Here is a 22,916-nt window from a genome sequence, read left to right as displayed (position 1 = left end):
TCATTGCACCATGTAGTCCGATTGCAAATATTCAAGCACCCCCCCCCCCATTCTTTCATAAAGGAGTCCCGTGTTCCCTGAAGATTATGCATGATTTTTTCCATGGTCATGTGACCAGACCTTTTGTAGCCATGTGTATATCGTTGGAGGATCAAGCTGCTTCCAATTCTGAGCTATTGTGGCCCATGACGCAATGACCAGGCCCATGAAACTTCTACGTTGCTCCTTTGTGTATTTCCTGGTTTGTTGGTCTTGCATTCCGCACAGCCACATCTTTACTCCTACCAGTTCCACCTCTGTGAATATCTTTTTCATTTCCAAGATCATTTCTGTCCAGAACCCCTTACCCTTATGACAGTCCCACCAGATGTGCCTCCATGTGCCTGGCTCTGCGCAGCCTCTCCAGCATTGATTTGGCGAGTTCGGATACATGTTGTTGAGTCTCTCCGGCGTGTAGTGCCATTGTGTGACTACCTTTATCCACATTTCCCTGGTCTGTACTGCTCTTGTTAGTTTAGGGGTGTCCGCCCACAGCGCCTGCCATTGGAGGATCGTGGTTTCTTCCCCTAAGGTTCTTTCCCATTTTTTCATGTATGCCCATTTGACCCCTTCTTCCTGTTTGTTAATGAAGGTGTATAGAGTGGAGACTAGTTTCTTGTCTCCTGAGTTGGTAAGGAGGAATTTTTCAAAAGTGGTCAGATCCCTGGTTGCCGCCTGGATCATCTCCGGGTGTCGTTAACCAGTGTTTGAGCTGTTCATATTTGTACCTATCCGAATTCGTTAGATTCCACATGGTCTTGCATTCCGCGAATGGTCGAATTTCCTTGTCCTGGAACATTTCCCCAATTTTCCTGCACCCTGCCTCTTCCCACTTTTCAAAAGCCCCTAGTTCCAGTCCCGGTGGAAACTGTGGGTTCCTGCAAATCGGTGTAAAAGGGGCGATTGACGTGGTAATGTTTCCTTTCCGCGTTTGCTCGTCCCAGGAATTCAATGTGGCCTTCATGATTTCGCTGATTCTAAGGTTTGGATGTTTATGTTTCTTAGGGGGGGTTCTCGCAACCGCCCTATCCTGCGTCACCCAGATCGATTTTTGGCCGTCCCCCAGCCATTCTTTCAGTACCCAAAGTTGCGCTGCTTGATAATAGTTTCTGAAGTGAGGGAGAGCTAGTCCCCCCTCTCTGACGTGTGATGTCAGCAATGCTTTGGCAATTCTTGGGGGTTTCCTATTCCAGACAAACCGGGAGACCGTCTTTGCCAGCTCTTTAAAGAACGAGTTCGGGATTACAATCGGAAGGGCCTGGAAGTAATACAACAGTTTGGGGAGTGTATTCATTTTTAACGATTGAATTCTTCCCCACAATGAGATATTTAGCGGGCACCAGCGTTCCTTGTCTTTTTTCACTTTGGTTAAAAGAGGGGGGTAGTTTCATTTATATAGCGCCTCTACCTTTTGTGTGAGTGTTATGCCTAGGTATTTTATGCTTCCACCCGCTATCTTTAGCCCCAGTGCTCCTGCCCCCTGTCCAGTGGATCTTTATCCCCTGCTAGATGTAGAATCTGATTTATTCTTGTTTATCTTCAGGCCCGAGATGTCCCCAAATGACTCCAGGACCTGTACCACTTGGGGGAGTGTGTCCGTTGGTTCCTCTAGCGCTACCAACATATCGTCCGCGTATGCTATCACTTTATGTTGTCTGCCCGCCATCTCTATCCCCTTAATTTGGGTAGATTCCCTAATTTTAATTAAGAGCGGTTCCACAAAAAAATTGCGTATAAGAGGGGGGAAAGCGGGCGGCCCTGTTTCGTCCCCCTAGTGACCATTACCTTCTCTGTGACTGCCCCATTAACCGCTATTCTTATTGAGGGGGAAGCGTAGTTGGCTTTGACCATGTTTATAAAGTTGTTCCCAAATCCCATGTGTTCCAGGGTTTTAAAGAGTATGGACCACTCCACCCTATCAAATGCCTTTTCTGCGTCAAGTGATAAAAGAATTGCTGGGGTGTGGGTGATGTTTATTTTTTCTATCAAGTGTATTAGTCTTCTGAGATTATCATGAGTTTGCCTCCCCGGGATGAAACCCGATTGATCCGGGTGTATCAGAGAGGGCAGCAGCGGGAAAGTCTTGCCGCTAGTATTCTCGTGTATATCTTCGAGTCCAAATGTATTAGTGCGATTGGTCAGTGCGAGGTGGGGAGAGAGGGATCTTTCCCTTCTTTATGAAATACCAAGACCTTTGCCTCATTCAAGGATGGTGTTACATTTCCATTATCTTTGAAAGAATTAAGCAATCTCGTGAGAAATGGGGTCAGGATGTCCGCATATTTTTTATAGAAGGAGGCCGTGAAACCGTCCGGGCCCGGTGCTTTATTGAGAGGGAGATCTTTTATTGCCTTCTTTACTTCACTTTCAGTTATCTGGGCGTTTAATGCAATTTTATCCTCCTCTGATATTTTTGGGATGGGGAGTGGCCGCAGGAAGCGATTTTGGTCCTCCTCACCTGGATGTTCTGTTGCGTATAATTCCTGATAGAATGTCTTAAGTCTCCCCAATATCCTTGGTACGCGTTAGTGTCACTCGCTGTGGATTTTTGATATTGAGGATGGTCTTAGGCTTTTGCTTTGCGGAGAGTTGCCTTGCCAGGAGACGATCCGCTTTGTTGGCTTTGATATAGAGTCTCTGTTTGAGGTAGAGGAGTGATCTCTCTACCTTTTTGTTGCGGAGGAGTTCCAGCTGCCCCTGTGTGCGTTGTAGAGTCCTCTTTAATTTCCTGGTGGGATGGGCCAGCAGTTCTTCTCAAATCTCAGTTAGTTTCTTTTCTAGTTCTCGTTCCCATCCATGCCTTTGACTGTCCCTAGTGGCTTTCAGTGCTCTGAAGTGTCCCCTGGTTACCGCCTTGAACGCCTCCCATAGGATGCCCAGAGGGACTCCCCCCTCCCCCCCGTATCGTTGTGCTCAAAGAAGTCTAGGATTTTATCCCTAATAGCCTCTCCCATCAATGGGTCTGAGAGCAGGTCCTGCGGTAGTTTCCAGCGCCAAAGGCCACCCTCGTTCCCAGGGGTCAATAGATCTAACCAAAGTGGCGCATGATCGGACAGTGCTATGGGGCGCAGTTCCAATCCCTGAACTTTACCCAGAATTCCCGCCAAGACCCAGAAATAATCAATTCTCGACATCGTGTTGTGCACGTGCGAGTAATATGTAAACCCCTTATCTAGACCTTTCAGTTCCCGCCAGGCATCACAAAGTGCCATGCAGTCCATTCTTTTTTTTAGACGTCCCGATGGGGTGTTCTGGATGTGGGGACCCCCTGCACTCCTGTCTAGCTGTGGTTGCCATGCCATATTAAAATACCCCCCAATGATTAGTTCTCCTTTCGCGAACCCCTCCAGTCTCCCCATCACATCCCGCAGAAAGCCATCCTGGCCCGTATTAGGAGCATAAATGGATGCTAAGGTAAATACAGAGTTGTGTATCTTGATATTGGCGAATACATATCTCCCATCTTGTTCTGCCTGTTTATCTATCATTGTTGCTTCCAGTCCCCCCTTGACTGCTATCAACACCCCTGCTCTTTTCCCTGATGCATTTGATTGCGTCAGGATATCATACCCACGAATGCGTATTTTCCCCCTATCCACTGCTCTAATGTGTGTTTCCTGTAATAGGAGTACTTCTGCCCTTTCCCTCCTGAGCATATTCTCTACTTTTCTCCTTTTCATAGGGGAGTAAAGACCCCTAACATTTAGGGTAAGCAGTCTAATCTTCCCCATATCTGCATGTCCTCCTTGACTTTCTCCTTAGCCCGGGGGAGCTAGCCTTCAAATTCTTCCGGATAACCCCCCTCCACAACGCCCCAGCAGTACCCCAACTAATAACCAAATATCAACTTTGCTCCCGAGGAGGGCCCGGGTTCCTATGGTAGCTCTGGCATTCCGCCTATCGCTCCCTGCCCTCAGTATGCTCGAGATTTCATTTGCGGGGGGTCCTAAACCCCGCTTCTTCCTCAGACCTGACTGCGAGTCGTGCCTACTCCGTATCGGGCCTGTATATCCCATAGCGTTCGATTCCCATCAATGGATACCTCTCTAAGTGCCTTGGATGTGTTATTTGTCCCAATCTTGCCTCTACAGCCACTGCTGCATTTATTCCGCTCAGGGCGGCGTGTTCTTTCCCCTTCCAATCCGTTTCTTTTTATGCCGCATCGTTTCCCAACCTCTCGGCCTCTTCTGTTGGTCCCCCTTTGCCAATTCGCGCCTTGAAGGAGCCTCCTCGATCTGAATGTCCATGACATTTAGTCCCTCTTCCCAGGTGGTCACCCTTCTTTGCTTTCCTTCCCACTCAAACAACAGACCAAAGGGGAATGTCCACTTGTATTTTATCTCTTTCGAGACCAGCTCTCTTATTAGTGGGGCCATTTCTCTTCTCTTTAGGAGTGTCACGGCGGACAGGTCTTGATAAAGGTGAATGTCCACACCGTTCATCCTAATTTGGTCCAACTGCCTCACCCTCCTTAGGATAAGTTCTTTTTTGCGGGTACAATGTGAGAGCGGCCAGCACATCTCTCGGTCTTTCCCCTGGTGCCCCTGTGCGTTTCGGGCCCACTCTGTGAATGCGGTCAATCCCAATGCTGTCCGGTTCTTGTGCCTCAATGATTTCCCCAAACACTTCCTGCACCGCTTTTTTCAAGTCAATATCCAGTACTGATTCTGGCATATTTTTAATGCGAATGTTTGATCTGCAGGATCTATTTTCTAGGTCTTCGCATTGTATCTCCAGATTGTGGGTTAATCGAACCAGGTGCTCTTGTGTTTCGCTGTACTGAGTCGCCTCGTCCTCTACATTCTGCAGTATTTTTTCTAGGGTGTCTGTTCTTTCTTCAAGGTTGGCAATGTCATGCTTGCATTCCTGGACTGCCAGTTTCAGTTCATTTTTCATTGAGGCGAATTGATCTTGCACTGTCGACATGAGCTTGTCTTGTAACTCAATGAACCAGGAGTCTGATGTCGGCATTGTTGGCTCTTCTTGTGATCTTCCCCTGGTGGTCATCGGGGTATCTGAAGCCCAGATATGAAGGAGGGTCGAGTCCTGTTTGGGGGGTAGTGAGTTCAGTTGGGACCCCCCCCCTCCCTTTCGCTCTAGACATGGCCTTTGCTTGATGTAAATAAGCCTCCGCTGTGTACTGGGCTTCTGTCTTTCAATGGCCTATTCTTGTTCAAATAAATAGTATACCGGCTGTTGGTAGAGGGTGGGCTCCTCCCCCACCTTGGTTCTGCAGTCACCGGCCTTATTTGGCCTGTATGAAGGGGTGTAAGGATATCCCCTGTGCGGTGCCGATGAGTCCCTGCACATACGCCGCTCCGGGAGCTGCTGCCGCTGAACTCTCTGGGCCGGGGCGTTTTCTGTCCCCGGAGCCACCGCTCCCCAAATTGGGAGGGAGAGGGGGGGCCCCGCCACCCAGTCCCTGTGCTTATCAGCTGTTCCCTTGTCCGCTTCGGAGTCCCTGCTTTGTGGCGTTCCACCCCCCCCCCCGCTCTGTCTTCTGCGCGAGTCGCTGTGATCTCCGTGGGGGGGTGGATAGTGGGGGGGAGCAGTCCTCTGCGGCATTTTTTTCACCGCCGGAGCCGGCCCCTTATAGCTTGCCCCTCCTCGCCACTGTGGCCGCCGACGGCGTTCCTCCGCCCAGGTTCTGGGTTTCCCCGACGCGGCTGCCCCTTGTTTCCGGGCCGCGCTGGGAATGCCGTTGCCACGGTGGGGGAGGGGCACTCCGCTCCCGCTGCACCGCCCGGGTTTTACTGGTGGGAATCCGCCTCCCAAGACGGCCCGCAGGTTCTGGGCTTATGGGACCACACGTCGCTAATTGTGGTACCCTCGGGATCGAAGCTTATTGTGGTTCTGATGACTGGCCCAGCCGGAGCGCGTCTCACTCGCATCTCCCCTCGCCGGCGGCCCTCTTGGAATCCCAGGTGGAAGCATTTTGAGCTGTGTTCCACCATGCTAAAACATAACACATGACTGGTCTGTTGACTTTATAGTGACCGTTAAGTTGAAAGATTCAGTTTGGGGTAAGCATTCAAAGAGTCATCAGTCACTTGCAAAGGGTCGGCAGGCAGAACTGCAAATTCCTCAACCTCTGCATCACCTATTCCAAGAGGTCTGTGTACTTCAAGCAACATACACCATAAAAAAGTGCACTCGCTCTTGACTGGGCTATGAAATCTACACCCACAATCTACTGGCACAGGATTTAAAAGCGGTCAATAAACTGATACCGAAAGAAAAAGTAAGAATTCTGGAGGAAATCAACTGTGTTTTCTTTGCATCTCCAGGATGTGACCTGTGCCGGGAACTTTAAAACTCGGAATCAAGAAGGGAGGTGGAGAATCTCCTTTCCTGATGAGGTTCAGGAAGCAGAAGAGTTGTGGCGTGCAGCAGAGCAGAAGAGACTTGAGATCGGGAAGAGCTGTCATAGGACATGGAGCTGTAGAGGCTCATGACACAGGTACAGGAGACGCTGACGCGAAGAGAAGGAAGGCTGCTGCAGCAAACGCCACCCGCAAAGGACGCCAAAGCAGCCAAGAACTACCTGTAAACCCACACAAGTGAAGCGGGACACGTTTTGCTGCATGAACCGCACAGCAATTGAGAAGGGTGAGCTCCGTTCATAGTACGCGAACAAGGGAGGTGGAACATATAAGCGAACAACAAATATATTGCAAGCAAGAAACTGGGAGAAGCAGGGGAAGAAAAGAACAAGCATTCACAACCTAAATATTGGCAAAAGGGAAAACATAAAGTCTGGCAATATCCTGGCAGGAGAGTATACCAGGCACATCGAAGGCAAGTCAGGGACTCGCACGCTAATTGAAAGAATATGAGAAGCCCTGGCAGGAGAGCATACCAGGTTGGTGAAGAGAATATAAGGCTGTGCAATATAATACAAGTAATACCTGGCAGGAGAGTATACCAGGTTCATTGTTTCGATGAAGTATGATCGAAGGTGCTTGAATAAAACCTGGCAGGAGAGTATACGAGGTACATTATTTTGGAAAACTAACACTACATAATTGAACCATTCTATCAAGAGGGGAGAAGCAATCTCTTGACCTTGAGAGGTTTTTGAACAAGAGAGAGAACATTTTCTTCTTCAAGAGAGGAAGAACAATCTCTTGGTGGCATGAATATTGTGAGTTGCACTATGAGCCAGAGAACTATAACCTGTGATTACCAAAGGAAAGAGTGATACATCTCTTGGGGTTGTGAGCTGCAATATTGAAACCTCTGGTTGTCAAGAGAGGAGAAGATATACCTTAATGCTGGAACCTTTGTGAAAGAGAGGAAAAGACATTCATGTAATTTGTGGCAATATTGGGGAAACCAGAAGAAGGAAGTGGGGATCTGTTCATATCTTGAGAATTTGTATTGTAAAGGAACTGTGGAAATTCTAGGGGAAGGGAACCCCTTTCATATTCTTGTGGAACATTGGTCATTTGTTTCCTTTTTCACCCTTTTAAGTTGAACTTGGAAAGTATTGCTGCAGGAACTTTTACCCTTTCACTTTATGATTAGTTTAGAATGTAAGGGTCATCTTAGGTTTTGGACACAGGACAGATGACTTTTACGTTTGTACATCCTGACTGGGACACTAGTTATTTTGCTTGAGGCAGGGAAACCCCTCATACCTATGGGGAAAGGTAGGTTTTCCTCCAATCTCTTTTTCTTGAATAATAGTTTTTAGCAGTCAAAATGTACCTCTGTGCATAGCTCTTACTCATGACCCATAACAACACCTAGAACTAGAAGTGAACAATGAAAACGCCCACCAAAATTCACTCCTTGATGGTTGTCGTGGACACAGACTGGGCAAAAGTGTTTATTTCTCAGGAGAGCTTGGTCTGACCACTAGTAGTCTTCTCTGCTTCAAACAAGCAGTTCCTTGCCAGCTGCAGAGTGTGCCACTCTCCGACTCTATGCCATTTTACATTTTCATTCTCCTCCCATGCTTGTATGTACACTAGTCGGCTTCAAGAGTGCCCAGAGGATCACTTGACCCAAAACCGTTAATGGGAAGGGAAGCTAACATTATCAACACCTGCAAAAAAAGTGTTATATTGTTGGGGAATGTTGGAAGGTTCTCCACACACTGCTTGCACAATTATTCCTGGCCACCACTACTGCTTTTTTTTTTTTTTGTAACAATTTTTATTGATTTATTCAAACAAAACAAAAACAATGCAAACCAAACGCAGTATAAATATCAACAGTGCCATTGTACATTGCTTAATTTTAGTCACTGCTCCCCTTATCCCACCCTCCCTTACAAACCTATTTATTCCATGCTTTCTGTATCTGCCTCGCGTGATGGGGTCTCGCATTCTGTGGATTCTGACAGGTCTTTTGTCGTTCCAAACAATTCCGCTATTAATGATTTCCATGCCATCAGGGTTCCCGCCTCCTCCTCTCCCCCTACATTGCTTGCCTCCTGCCATACCATGGTTTCGGCCTCCGCCCATTTCTGCAACTCCCCCCACCACACCTCCACCCGTGGCCTGTGACATGTCTTCCATCCCATGGCAATTCTTCTTTTTGCGAGCACATATGCTAGATCTTTCAATTTGCTCACGTGCTTAAGTTTCTGCGATCTGGGGAACCCCCCCCCCCAGCAAGCATGCCCAAGCTGTATCAATAACAATCATGACCTCTTTTTACGCTGGTTTCTTTGCTACTTCACCCCAGAAACGCTCAATTACTGGGCATGACCAAAACATGTGTACAATGCCAGCCTTTTCTTCATCGCATTTGGGAAATGCTAGTCTTCCAGCATTTTTAAACCTAGATATCCTCTGGGGTGTCATATATGCCCTGTGCGTAATATATAGTTGTATCTGTTTTAGTCTAGCATTTCTGGACACCTTCTTGTGGTACCCCAGGGCACGCTCCCACATCCCATCCTCTATCGAGGTTCCTACTTCCTCTTCCCAGTCTAGTCTTAGTTGTGTTAATTCCTTTCCAACCTCAGACATTATCATCTCGTATAGTCTAGACATCTTGTGCCCTCCCTCTGTTATGTCATAAATCGTGTCTATGCTAGCATCTGGTTCTTCCTCCAGTACCGTTTTGGGCCATGTTCTCCTAATTATCTGCACCATTCTATGATATGTGATATACTGGCCCGTATGTAATCCCGTTTCCTCCCCCAGCACTTCAAAATCTGTGATGGTCCCCTCTTGCCAGATATCTCCCTTTGTCACTAGCCCCACCGACTCCCATTGGTTCCTAATTGTCATCCTCAGCTGCCTATCTCCCACTGTCAGTGCAATTAGTGGAACCTGCGGAGAGCATGGGAATGGGTTCCGCAACATCTGGTATGCTCGATGCCACATCTTCCACCCCAACATCATCATCTTAGGGCGCCCTTCCATTTCTGCCTTGGGCAGCCAGATCATCTCTCAAGTAAAACGGGGCACAGTCCTGTCCAAACAACCTGGATTCGGGGGTCTGTTCATCTGAGAGCCACTTGGCAACGTATTGCAGCTGGCTCGCTACATAGTAAACCTCATAATTGGGCAGCTTTATCCCCCCCTTTTTCATAAAAATTCTGCAGTTTCCATAGTGCCACCCTATTCCGGGTACCATGCCACAGGAAAACCCTACACAAGCTGTTCAGTCTAGTAAAGAACTTCTTGGGTATCATGTATGGAATATTCCCAAAATAATGCAGGAGCCTAGGTAGGACACCATCTTAAGCATTGCCCCTCTTCCCATCATTGCTAAGGGTAACTTCACCCAGAACTGCATACACTTCTCAATTTTCTGAATGGCTACCTCAGTATTGTGTCTGTGCTCTTCTTCCACTGTGTGGTACACATCTATCCCGAGATACCGGAAAGTATCAACTGCCCATGGTGTTTGTAACACCGGCAACCGTCCCACCGGGATTTCCTTGTAACTGCCTAGCAGGAAAATGCTGGATTTTTGAAGATTCACCGCTATACCAGACAACCCCGCATATCTTTTCATCACTTCCAGGATGTACTGGAGATTTTCGTCCGGGTGCCTCAAGTACAGCAGCAAGTCATCTGCATATAAGGAGAACAAGTGCCGCTCCCCTCCTATCTCAATACCAATGGTATCGTATTGTTGTCTAAGGTATATTGCTAAGGGTTCCAGGGCCAGTATATAGAGCATTGGGGACCATGGGAACTCCTGTCTGGTGCCTCTACTAAGTTGCCATCTTTCAGCTATCACTGATCCCATTTTGACCCTGGCCAGCGGGTCACTATATAGCATCTTTGCCCACCTTATGTATCCAGGCCCCATACCATAGCCCGTTAGGGGCGCCAGCAGCCAAGGCCACTTGACCAAATCGAAAGCCTTTATCGCGTCCAAGGACACAATTGCCATTTCACCATCATTCTTACTCCCCCATTCGACAACCCGTTGGAGTCTCCTATGATTATGTGTTATATTCCTATTCGGGACATAGCCTGTCTGGTTGGGGTGTATTAGTTTGCCAATAACTCTCTGCAGCCTGTTTGCCAAGACAGCCGTCCGTATCTTGCTGTCTTGGTTCAACATCGACAAAGGTCTGTAGGATCCACAGCTATGCCCAGGCTTGTTGGTTTTGGTAAGCGGTATTATAATCGCCTCTCTGAGTGACTCTGGCAGACGTCCCAGCTCAAACGCTTCATTTAACATTGGGGGCAGCACTTCCTCTCTATATACTTTATAAAATTCACTTGGGAGCCCGTTCGCCCCTGGGGTCTTACTGGTAGGCAGCTGCCTCGCAACTTCTCCCAACTCCTCCAAAGTAATTGGTGCGTCTAGCTCTTCTCTTTCTTCAGCACTTATCGTGGGCAGTCCTATATCCCCCAGCGTTTCTATTATCTCCTCATGTCTACTACCCTCCTTGTCTCCATATAGCAACCGGTAATAATCTGCAAACTCTTGATTAACTCCCTCTTGGGTGTCAGCTATGCTACCATCTTCTCTCGTTATCGTTCTGATCGTAGGTCTGGGAGTCCCGCTCTTGTATAACCATGCCAAAAGCCTTCCTGTTTTATCCCCTCCCGCATGCTGCCTCTCTATGTATTTTTTATAGTGCAGGTTGCACAGTCTTTCCCATAGCTCTGCACATTTCTGCTGCAGTTTAAGTATAAGATCCATATCGCTCTGTGTCACCTCCCTCCTTCAATGCCTTTTCTAGTTCCCTTTCCGTTTCTTGTAGATAAGCCAAGATCCAACCTTGCAGGCCCTTTGATTTTGCTATGGCTACACCTCGCACCACACCTTAAAAGCTTCCCATAATGTGCTAGCCGAGTCCACACTATCCGTATTTATCTCAAAATAGTTTGTAATCTCCTCCCTTATGTCTTCTCTAAAAAAGGGATCCTTAAGTGCCTCTGCCTGGAGGCGCCATGTCGGGATCCTTGATCTCGGGGGAGGCAGTATTGCCATCAGAGAACCAGGGGCGGGTGGTCTGAGAGGACCCTCGCCTTGTATTCTACCTGAGTAATCTCTGTTATTACCTCTGACTTAGCAAAGACATAGTCCAGCCTTGTATGCAACTGCTGCGGGGCGGAATAGTGCGAGTACTGCCTATCTTGGGGGTGTCTTGTTCTCCACACATCTGCCAGAACAAAGTAATCTAGTAGTGTCTGCAATGCTTTAGCCGCTGGGGTGGGTCTATCAATCTTTCCATCTGACCTATCCATTCTGGGGTTTAATACACAGTTGAAGCCCCCCCCTCCCCCAGATCACTGCACTCCCCATACACATGCTAAGGTTAGTACACAGAGTTCTGAAATATGCTGCAGTATTTTGATTGGGGGCGTATGTATTTACAATGCTTATCTCCCTATTCTCCACCAATCCCCTCAGTATGACCATCCTCCCATCCGTTTCTGCCTTTACTGCAACAGTTGAAATGGGACATGCAGCGCTACCCAGGTGAGCACTCCTCTAGCATAAGCAGAATATGTTGAGCCCACCACAACCCCTTTCCATTTCTTCACTACCATCTCCATCTTTTCCCATGTCAGGTGAGTCTCCTGCAACAGTGCAATTTCTCCAGCATGGGGTCTGGCATGGATTCACATGCTCATGAATATTCCCCGTCGTCAGGCTGGGAATCCTCGGTAAAGAAAAAACCAGTATCAGTTTCGTTTCTGATCTGTCTTTCGTAGTAATATCCAATCACTGGTCTCTGCGTCATACTGACCACAGCCAATGACTGCCCTCTACCTAAGCACCGCCTCTGGCAGCCATCTTCAGATTTTTACCGCACGTTCATGTGTTGGGATCCTCGTGCTATTGCTCTCGAGCGTTAGTGCTATTTTTTCACGTTTTTTCTCAAAAACTTCATTTTTTCGGTCAAAAGAGCCTCAAGCTCCACCGACTCTCCATCCGATCAACGGGGACCCGTGTCGGATTCGTCTGCGCCCCTCAAGGGTGAAGATTTCGTCGAGCTACGCTTTTGGAGGACTCCAGAAGTTTCTCAGGCCCGGACATGGCCCAGGAGAAGGGATGCTCGACGCCCGGAAAGCTGTTCAGGGTCTGCCCTGGATGCCAGCTGCAGAACGTCTTTAAGGAGGACGAACACTCCTTTTGTCTCTACTGCTTACATGAGGACAAGACGCACGTGGAGAAGGACTGTGCGTTTTGCGGCAACATGTCGGAGCGGACCATGAAGGACCGCCATCAACGTCTCGCCAACTGGCTGGAAGGGAAGAGCCCGTCAGGCGAGAAGAAGAAGAAGAAATCCGAGCGGTCTTCTAAGACCTTTGAGGACGCCCCGGCGACGGGGGTCCAACACAAGGCAAAGCACCGCGAGTCCGCTGGCACCGGGAGCGCCGAACGGTCGGGCTCTACGGGCGCCAGGCAGGGCGCACCCTCCCCGGCACCATCAACCACGAGCCAACGCTCTGGGTCGGGTAAGAGGAAGGCCGAGCACCCGGCGAAGCTCCTGGAGAGGCCCCGGTCGAGCTCGAAGGCCCCATCGGAGGGGGAGCGAGGCAGTGTCCCCCCCCTCAAGGATAAGGCGGTGAGCGCACCTAAGGTGGTGAAGGCCTTAATCCATCCGGCCAAGCCCTCTATCGAAACTGTCGCGGCGGCCCTGGCTCAGCCTGTGGGGGCTACACCAGTGGTGGCGACCTCGGGGCTCAGAGTCTCCCTGCCACCTCGGAGGGAGTCCTCTTTTGTGCCCATCGATAGGGCCCCCGTGAAATCCCCCGTGGGGAAGAAAAAGGGGGGGCAGGGCGTCGTCGTAGATTCGGCCTCAACCTCGGAGGAGGAGCTGGTCGAAGTCTTAAGCCACGGCCTCGGCGTGGAAGAAGACCGGCCCGTCGGGATGGATCCCGACGCAGGTGACGACGACATCATCGAGGGTACCGACGGGGCCCCTGATCGCCCGTCGGATTCCCCTCTGCCAGCGCCGCGAGACAACTCGGCGGCCATTTTGTTGGCTATACAGTCCTTATGCTCAGAGATAAGGACGAGACTACCGTTGCCGACGGAACCTCTCCCGTCGGGGGACCCAGAACCGGGACCTTCTGGTGTTCCGCCTCCTTTTCAGCCGTCGCGCCCCTTCCAGCCCTCCTCCCCGTCCACCCGAGGGGATGATACGGGGACTGACACGGCAGCGACGGGTACGGACGACGAGGTATACGACGAGGATGTACCGTCGTCGCCTCCCACCAGGGCTTCTCCGCCCGACGAGATTGGATCGTTCCACTCCATGATCACCAGGGCATCCGAGCTTTTCCAACTCTGCCCTGAGGAGAAGAAGAAGGAAGGCTTCCTTTATCAGCGGCGCGAGGCCAAGAGGAAGACGGTCCTCTCAGTGCCTCTATTGGACGACATTTGGGATGAGGGCCTCACCCTCCTCAAGAACCCTTCCACGACGCCAGCTAGAAGAGACCGGTACGAGAAGAAGTACCGGGTCCCGGACACGGCCCCCCTGTGCCTCCGGGCGCAGCCTACCCCGGACTCCGTCGTCTCCGCGGCGGCCAGGAAAAAAGCGGGGGTGGGGGGTGCGGCCTCCACATCGACTTCCCCACCGGACGCGAGGGAAAGAAATTGGACGCTATGGGACGCAGAGTCATCTCGTCTGCGGCGACGACGATTAAAGCGGCCAACGCCTTGGCTATCGTGGCCCGCTACGACAGGGAGCTCTGGTACAAACTGGCTCCCCTACTGGACTTCTTGCCGGACGACAAGAGGGCAGAGGCCCTGGAGATCCTGCAGGAAGGTGAGATGGCTTCGGACCACGCCATTACCGTTGCGACGGACATCGCCGACACTGGGTTCCGCCAGTTGGGCAACGGCGTTTGTCTTAGGCGGCGTGGATGGCTCAAGGCTACGGACTTCCGTCAAGACGTTCAGACCAGAGTCCTGGACATGCCCTTCGATGGGAACAACCTGTTTGGGAAAACAGTGGACGATTCCCTTCAAGCCATTAAAGCGGACACCGAGACGGCCCGGGCCCTTGGAGTTCTGCAACAACGACGGACGCCCTTTCGGAGCAGCGGAGGCAAGGGTGCCTCCAAAAGTTCAGGCGGCGGTTTCTCCACCTACCGTCAAGCGGCCCGCTCGTCGGCTCAGGAGGCCTACAGAGGACGAGGCAAGTCTGGCGGACCCCGCCGTCGTCGCCAAGGAGGTCAAGGCGGCAAAGCCTCGTCGAAGCAGGATTGAACCGACCGTGGGGTCGGGCCCCCACCGAAGCACCCCGGTGGGAGGCCGGCTGGCGAGATTCGTCAGCGTGTGGGAGTCCATCTCCACCGACCGTTGGGTGCTGGACGCCTTGGCCCGGGGCCACGCGCTCGAATTTCAAAGAAGGTGTCCGCGCGTCCCCCCCGTGGCCAGGAAAGAACTTCACGTCCCTCAACTTCTCCTGGAGGTAAAGGCGATGCTGAGGAAGGGCGCCATCGAACTCGTCCCAAAGAGACTTCGGGGCTCCGGAGTTTACTCGAGATACTTCCTCGTGAAGAAGAAGACGGGGGGATGGCGCCCCATCCTGGACCTGCGACGTCTGAACAAGTTCATCAAGGCGCAAAAGTTCCGGATGGTCACCCTCCAGCACGTCCTGGGTCAGCTGGAGGAAGGAGACTTCCTGTCGTCGTTGGATTTGGAGGATGCCTACTTCCATATTCCCATCCTAAAGGGGCACCGAAAATTCCTCAGGTTTGTGGTCCAAGGGCGTCGCTACCAGTTCAAAGCCCTCCCCTTCGGACTACGGTCGGCCCCCAGGGTATTCACCAAGTGCCTTGCACCGGTGGCGGCGCAGCTGCGCCGCGAGGGGATCCACGTCTACCCCTACCTGGACGACTGGCTCATCCGAGCCAAGACGAGGGAGCTCGCCCTGGATCACACGGCAAGGACCGTCCGACTTCTCACGGACCTGGGATTCTCCGTGAACTACGCCAAGTCTCACCTGGTACCCGCGCAAAACGCACTGTTTCTGGGAGCGAAGCTCGACACAGTGTCTCTTCTGGCCTCCCCGTCGGAGGAAAGGACCAGGTCCATCCTGGGCAAGGTACAGCGGATGTTGGTTTCCGACGCGGCCAAGGTGAGGTCCATCAAGTCCCTCCTCGGAATGATGTCTTCCTGCATCTACCTCATTCCCATGTGCAGGCTCCGGATGCGCCCGTTGCAGGAGTTCCTGGACGCGCGCTGGATCCAAACGACGGGCAGCTTCGAGGAGAGGATAACACTCGACGAGAGTTTCCGCCGAGCGGTCCGGTGGTGGGGCAACCGCACGCATCTGACGGCGGGCATGGACTTCCAGACCCCACACCACTAGGAGACAGTGACCACCGATGCCTCCCTGGAAGGGTGGGGAGCGCACACCGAAAATCTGCACGCGAGAGGCCTTTGGCTCCCGACGGAGAAGTCCCTCCATATCAACGTCCTGGAGCTCCGTGCAGTGTTCTGGGCCCTCAGGTCCTTCCTTCCGTCCCTCAAGGGCAAGGTGGTGAGGATCTTCACCGACAACACCACCACCATGTTTTACATCAGGAAACAGGGCGGAACCAGGTCCCCAGCGCTGTCAAAGGAGGCGCAGGACCTGTGGCATTGGGCCGTCGCCCAAAGGATGTTTCTGGTGCCGTTTCATCTGGCAGGGATAAAAAACACCATCGCCGACTCACTCAGCAGGGAGCTGCGCTCGTGCCACGAGTGGGAACTACGGCAGGATCTAGTGGTTCGCCTCTTCCGACGGTGGGGCACACCCCAGATCGACCTGTTCGCGACGGCGACGAACTCCAAGTGCCGAAGGTTCGCCTGCAGGTTTCCCCAGGGGAGGAGCATGGGCGATGCCTTCTCGTTCCCCTGGGAGGGCCTGTTCCTCTACGCCAGTGGTCTTCAAACTTTTTTGGCCAGGGCCCCCCTGAGCAAAATTTGGGCAGGTCGGGACCCCCCAGAAATGCCAAATGGACAGTATATATTGCGCGCCGTCACCTGCTCCCATCAAAGTCGCTGGGCTCCCTCATCCCACTCCTACCCAGTCGCTGGTCTCTCCCCACCCCATCACACACCCAGGGCTCTCCCCACTCTGCTCCCATCACTATCCCATGGTTCCCGCCCATTGTGCTCCCACCATAGTCCCTCGGTTCCCCCATCCCGTTCCCAACACAGTCTGAGGGCCAGTGGCGGCTGGTGAATCTTTTTTAAGTGGAGGGGCATTAAGGGGAGGTTCGGGGGGGTTTCCCCCTGTGAATTTTTTTTTAAATAATAGGTTAAAATGTTGCATTGTAGAGCATACTTTTAACAAAAAATGGGTAAATAGCCAAACAGTTTGCAATTGTTGCTGGGAGTCCAGGGGGCAGGCATTGATATTTTATTTCTATCGCGCTCGTACACAAGTGTTTCAGAGCGTGACAAGGCAAGGGAGGGGAACAGAGGAGAATAAAACAGCGATCTTACTAGGCCCAGTGACATTGAGAACGCGCAAGTGTGAGGGGAAAAGTGCATGGAAGGGGGGAGAAGTGGAAAGTGCGAAGCAGAGGAGAAACAGATAAATAACAATAAATAAATAATAAAGGCAACAAACAGTGGTAGTGCAGCCAGCAATTTGCAAGTGCTACGTTTAAGGCAGCAGACAGGGTAGGTCTGATAAGTGCAGGAAGAAAGATGGTTCTCCTCAAGTTTTAGAGTGGCAGGGCGCTGTTCCAGAGGGAGGCCCCAGCCGAAGACGGAGATCTACCCCCAGCTCGTTTCTTTGATAAACGACTGACCCTGAGGGAGTTGGAGGTAGAGGAGTGAAGAGCTCGAGAGGGGAGGTATTTGCGGAGGAATAGCTGAAGGTATTTTGGACCGAGGCCCCAGAAAGCCTTGTGGACAAGGCAGAGGGTTTTGAATGATAGATGTCCGGTAAAAAGATACCATCCCTGTCCCCTGGGCCCCACTGGTCCTAACACAATGAACATGATTATGTGTATATGCAAGGCGCTGCACATTCATACAGCAATCACTCTATCATTCACATGAGCATCCATCACCATACACTCACTCATAACGCATCCATACACATGTTTAAATAAAAACAATGAACATAAACGTACCTTCTGCATTGGCCTGTGTGTGGGTGCTGCTCCAGCTGCTCTGTCCGTATGTGCGAGGAGGCGCAGGAGCTCCCTCTCGGACATACAGACATGCAGTGCCCCAGCCAGCATTTCCAATGAGCTATGCAATGCTGGCGAAGCAAAACGCCCCAGCACTTGCATGGCTCAGTGAGCATGTGCGGCTGGGGAACTAAACTGAACTGTCAAAGGGAAACAGTGTTTCCCTTTGACAGTTCAGCCAGCCCAGGAGCACTCCATTAGCTGGATAAAGCAGCTGAGGGAGTGCTCACTGTTTCACTGGGCTGGCTCCTTAGCTCCTCCATAATGGGTGAGGGGCCACTATGCAGTTAGTAATGTTGACCATTGTTGCTGAATATATCACAATTTACTTACATTTTAACACAAAGCACCCCTTTGGGTACTATTGAAACAGTGGGCTTCATAACTACTCTGGCGGTAGCTGTGCCGGTAAAACCGGCACGGCTGCCACTGGAGTTGCATCCGGGTCTGGCACCCGCGAATGGGCAATTACTAGGTCATGTCGAGTTAGGCGGACATGATAATTGCCCTTTCGAAGGTGCCGGTAGATCCCCATTCCCATTTGAGCCCCATATGGCTCAAATGGGAAGGGGGAGCTCGGATGCACCGGCACCGTTAATAACGGTGCTGGTGCATCCGACGAGCTGAGGTCAGACCTGGCGGGGGCTGTCAAGCACCCACGAGCACAACTCTTACTATGGCGGAACGGTAGCAACGGTGCCGGTAGCTTACCAGCACCGTTGTTACTGGTCCGCCATAGTAGTAATGAGGCCCAGTCTGTGACTAAAGGAATGAATATCCATTTACAACTGTGGGCCACTTTTTCATTGTTGCCTGAGACAGTTTCATGCTTCAGCCCGCCCATGTGGGCCACCCCTGCCCATTTCTCCCAATCTAAAAAAAAAAAAATCTTTTTTCATGCTGAGCTCTCAGGGCCCCCCTGGGATGCACCCGCGGACCCCTAGGGGGTCGCGACCCACAGTTTGAATACCACTGCTCTACGCGTTCCCTCCTTTGCCACTGCTAATCTGGCTCGTCAACCAGCTCAAGAGGTCACGGTGCAGGATGATCCTCGTCGCACCTGCGTGGCCGAGGCAGATATGGTTCCCGGACCTTCTGGACTTGTCAGCGTCCCCGCCAATCAAGCTGCCGGTGGACGCGGATCTTCTCTCCAGGGAAGGAGGCGCCATCCTCCACCACGACCCGAAATCGCTGAACTTGCAGGCCTGGCTCCTGCAGGGCTAGAGTTTGGAGGATACGACATACCGGCCGACTGCAGAGAAGTTCTTGCAAAGGCCAGGGCGTCCTCGACTCTTAAATGCTACGGACACAAATGGAAGAGGTTCTCTGTCTGGTGCCACGCACAGAAGATTAACCCTCTACGGATTACGGCTCCCCAGGTACTGCCGTACCCGCTGACGCTGGCCAAAGCTGGACTGGCACACGCGTCCATCAAGATTCATCTTGCTGCGATCTCCCGATACACCAGAACCACGGGCCGGACGTCCTTGTGGTCTCATCGTCTGGTGAAAGAGTTCATGAAGGGACTGTTCAGATCGTTCCCGTCGGTGAAGGCTCCGGCCCCGGCGTGGGAGCCCAACGTGGTGCTGACCAAGCTCATGGGACCTCCGTTCGAGCCTCTGCACTCGGCCCCGTTGAAGTTTCTGTCGTGGAAAGCAGCGTTTCTTGTGGCCATCACCTCCGCACGACGGGTGGGAGAGATCCAGGCCCTTTCATGCAAGGCCCCGTACTTGACTTTTCACGACACGAGGGTAGTGCTCAGGACGCACCCCTCCTTCATGCCCAAGGTACCGTCGGACTTCCATCTCAACGAACCCTTGGTGTTGCCTGTGTTCTTCCCGTCGCCTTCGTCGCCGGCTGAGAGGACTTTGCACTCGCTGGATGTGGCTAGAGCGCTGAAGTTCTACGTGGACCGCACAAAGTGTTTTCGGAAGACGTCACAACTCTTTGTGAACTTTGGACCTGTCAATCAGGGGAAGGCTCTCTCGAAGGCTTCCATTTCCAGATGGCTCTCCGGCTGTATCATGTACTGTCATCGGTTGGCAAACCGACCGCTGCCTGGCCGTCCGAGAGCCCATTCCACCAGAGCGATCGCAGCTACCACGGCGTTCCTTTCTGGTGTGCCCCTGCTGGACATATGCAGGGCTGCTACGTGGAGGTCGACGCACACCTTCACGAAATTCTACTGCGTCGATCGGGATTCCAGGGAGGAGTCCAGGGTCGGCCAAGCAGTGCTGCGCAACCTGTTCGCCTGAGGTGAGCCTGGTGAGGAGGTAAGATGCTTAATGTTGAGTTGGATGTACTGCTTAATGTTGAGCCTTTGCCACCTCCCGTGGTTGTGCATGTGTGTACTGCTATGTATTCTTTATTCATGAGCATGTGAATCCATGCCAGACCCCATGCTGGAGAAGGAACAAGTTACTTACCTGTAACTGTTGTTCTCCAGCATGGGTCTGGCATGGATTCACATGCGAACCCTCCCGCCTACCCCTCTGCGGCTCTTCACTTGGTCATACTGCCACTTCACGTGCTTCCAAATCTGAAGATGGCTGCCAGAGGCGGTGCTTAGGTAGAGGGCAGTCATTGGCTGTGGTCAGTATGACGCAGAGACCAGTGATTGGATATTACTACGAAAGACAGATCAGAAACGAAACTGATACTGGTTTTTTCTTTACCGAGGATTCCCAGCCTGACGACGGGGAATATTCATGAGCATGTGAATCCATGCCAGACCCATGCTGGAGAACAACAGTTACAGGTAAGTAACTTGTTCCATCTATCTTCTGTCTGCGCAGATACAACATAACCTTGTTCCTCTTAAGATAACTATTGAGCCCCCTGACATTCCACGTAATTATTTTAAGGTCCCCCATGGCCCATTAGAGTCCCCCTTCCCCTCCCCTCGGTGCAGTCCAGATCCCACTTCCATCTCAGTCCATATAAGCTTGTATTCCCCTTAACAAAAAACACACTCAACTCCCCAGTCCCCATTCAACTGTCCCCCCACCTGACCCAAACTCCAAACCATTTCAACAACTTCAACTTTCCCCCACCCCCCAATACCTCTACCCCAACTTTCACTGCACTCCCCCCCCACCCATACCCAACTGTTGCCCAGCTCCATTCCTGGATCTAAGGCGCCCCCGCATCTAGACCCTTTCCGGCCTAGGCTGTACCAGCAGCTCAACGGGGAATCGTCACCCTAGTGGTGACCTAACTATTCTACTACTTGGGGGTGAGCCTTCTCCTACAAATAGCTCAGACTTATTTTGTTAGACTGAGCGCCATCTGCACTGCCCATCTAACTTTTAACTTTTCACTGGTTATATTCAAGTCCAATATGTCCAAAATACTCTTAGTGCAACTGAAGTTCTTGAATCACAATACCATCCCACACAATTACCCTTTGCCAATTGCCCACTCCCCTCCCTCCTTATGCAGCATAACAGTCACTTATCGCATTCTTGTTGTGCCTGCTCCTCACCTCGATCCGGACAGCCATGCGCATCCAGCCACTTTGCTGCCTCTTCCGGGGTGTCGAAAAACAGCACCTTATTCTTGTAGATAATTATGAGCCTCGCCAGGTACAGGAGCATGTATTTGTGTCCCGCGGCGCGTAGTCTTCTCTTGACCGCCACATAGCTATACCGTTGTCTCTGCACCAGTATGGTGTAGTCCGGATATGCTGAGATGGTCGCCGGACCTCTCTCTATCGTCCCTCCTTTCTGAAAAAATTCTAATATCTTCTCGCAGTCCTTGTAATTCAAAATGTTTGCTGGGATGGGGGAACACCTGAGCATCAACTAAGAGACGCATTCGATCAAGCAAAAGATGAACATGCTGGAACAATGACAGAGTGCCCAGTGAGGTGATTGCCCAATGTGAAATCCTACAATAAGATCAGTTTGCTACAACAGACAATTCAAATTGATAATTTTTAAGTCAACGTATTGGGCAACGTTGGAGGGTACCATTATGATCAATTGATCAGAGACACTTCTAGTCTTTCCTCAAACTGCACATTCTACTTCTGTGAAAGGTGATAATCCAACTGACACTATCCAAGATGACAATGATTCTAATGGCTACACCAGGGTCATGCCATGGTGGTATGCCAACCTTCTTCATTTATCTGAGGTCCACACAAGAGGAACATGTGCAGCCCAGATCTCCAATCCAGGGTGAGCCTATACCATCGCAACCTCCCATCTCTAAACTTGGGTGTCTGGGTCCCTAGAGCCTGTAATGGGGGCACTTGCCTCAAGAGTGCATGACTAATGTGAAAATAACAAAAGGCCTGTAAGAAGAACCTCCTATGCAACATGTTGCCTGGAAAAAAAGCTGTAACCCTAACAATGGGTTAGAAAATATTGGGGCTCATTAGAGCATTGTCGGTATCCTGGTGCTAAATCCGCCAGGATACTGGCAAATGAAATTACTGTTACCGGCACTCTGTCCAATGGAATGGCCACCGGATTACGAGTGCCAGGTGACTGCATTAGTCCCCGATTTTTGCTGTTAGGGTGGAGGAATGACCTCCAGCTCTTAGCTGGAGGTAAGTGCTCGACCCCACCAGCAAACTTGTAGTCGGCCGGTGCTGAAACATGCCGGTATACGTTCATACCGGCATGTTAATTCTGCACCGGTCAACTTGTAATGAGGCCCATTGTCTCATTGGTTTTATTTAGCAAAATGTGGAATGCAATTTCTCTCCATAAAAGTTAATTTGGTGGCCAATGCAGCATACAAGATTATTTCTTAACGAACCATTGATTTGAGCATTTCTTTTTTGTTAGATGGATTACAAAAGGAATGTAATATTGTTTCAGCTAAACTGAAATCCCCCCGCCCCCTTCTTAACCTGTGTACAAATCTGATCTCTAAACTCTTTTTTTATAAATAGTCCGTTACATTATCCCGCAGTGGGAGCTAGATTAAAGCTCTACGCGCTCATACAGTGCTCCATAACAATAACGTTTTCCTTTGATGAGACCTTTCTGGATTAATCCAACCAATTTGCTACCGCCGTTCTTCATTAATCCATTTGCCACTTCAGGCTCTGGTTTTGAAGAGGGCTCTTCGTTAATGTCTTACTAGGATGGAGTAGATGACTAAACAGTCGTTTCTTTGTGCAAAATGAGATTATCCATAGTAACGTTTTTAGCCTTCATTGCAACTTCCTGCTTTTCAACATATACCCAGAATGCCAATTAAGCTGCGTTTGGAAAACCAAAGTCTCATTCCATGAAAGGAAGGTGATTATCGTTGAGCATTTCTGACAAGCAACTACTTGGAAGTCTG

The 22,916-nt window shown here is 50.9% G+C and overlaps 1 protein-coding gene across 4 annotated transcripts in view; it reads left to right on the top strand.

The window, feature by feature from the left end:
* The window catches only part of RITA1 (RBPJ interacting and tubulin associated 1), a 167,909-nt gene that overhangs the window by 130,319 nt on the left and 14,674 nt on the right, over window positions 1-22,916 (top strand). The window lies entirely within an intron of this gene.

This window comes from Ambystoma mexicanum, chromosome 10 (genome assembly GCF_040938575.1).
Source record: "Ambystoma mexicanum isolate Mex_15411 chromosome 10, UKY_AmexF1_1, whole genome shotgun sequence".
Lineage (NCBI taxonomy): Eukaryota > Metazoa > Chordata > Amphibia > Caudata > Ambystomatidae > Ambystoma > Ambystoma mexicanum.
Note: the sequence above shows the minus strand (reverse complement) of the source record. Positions and strands in the feature narration are given on the sequence as shown.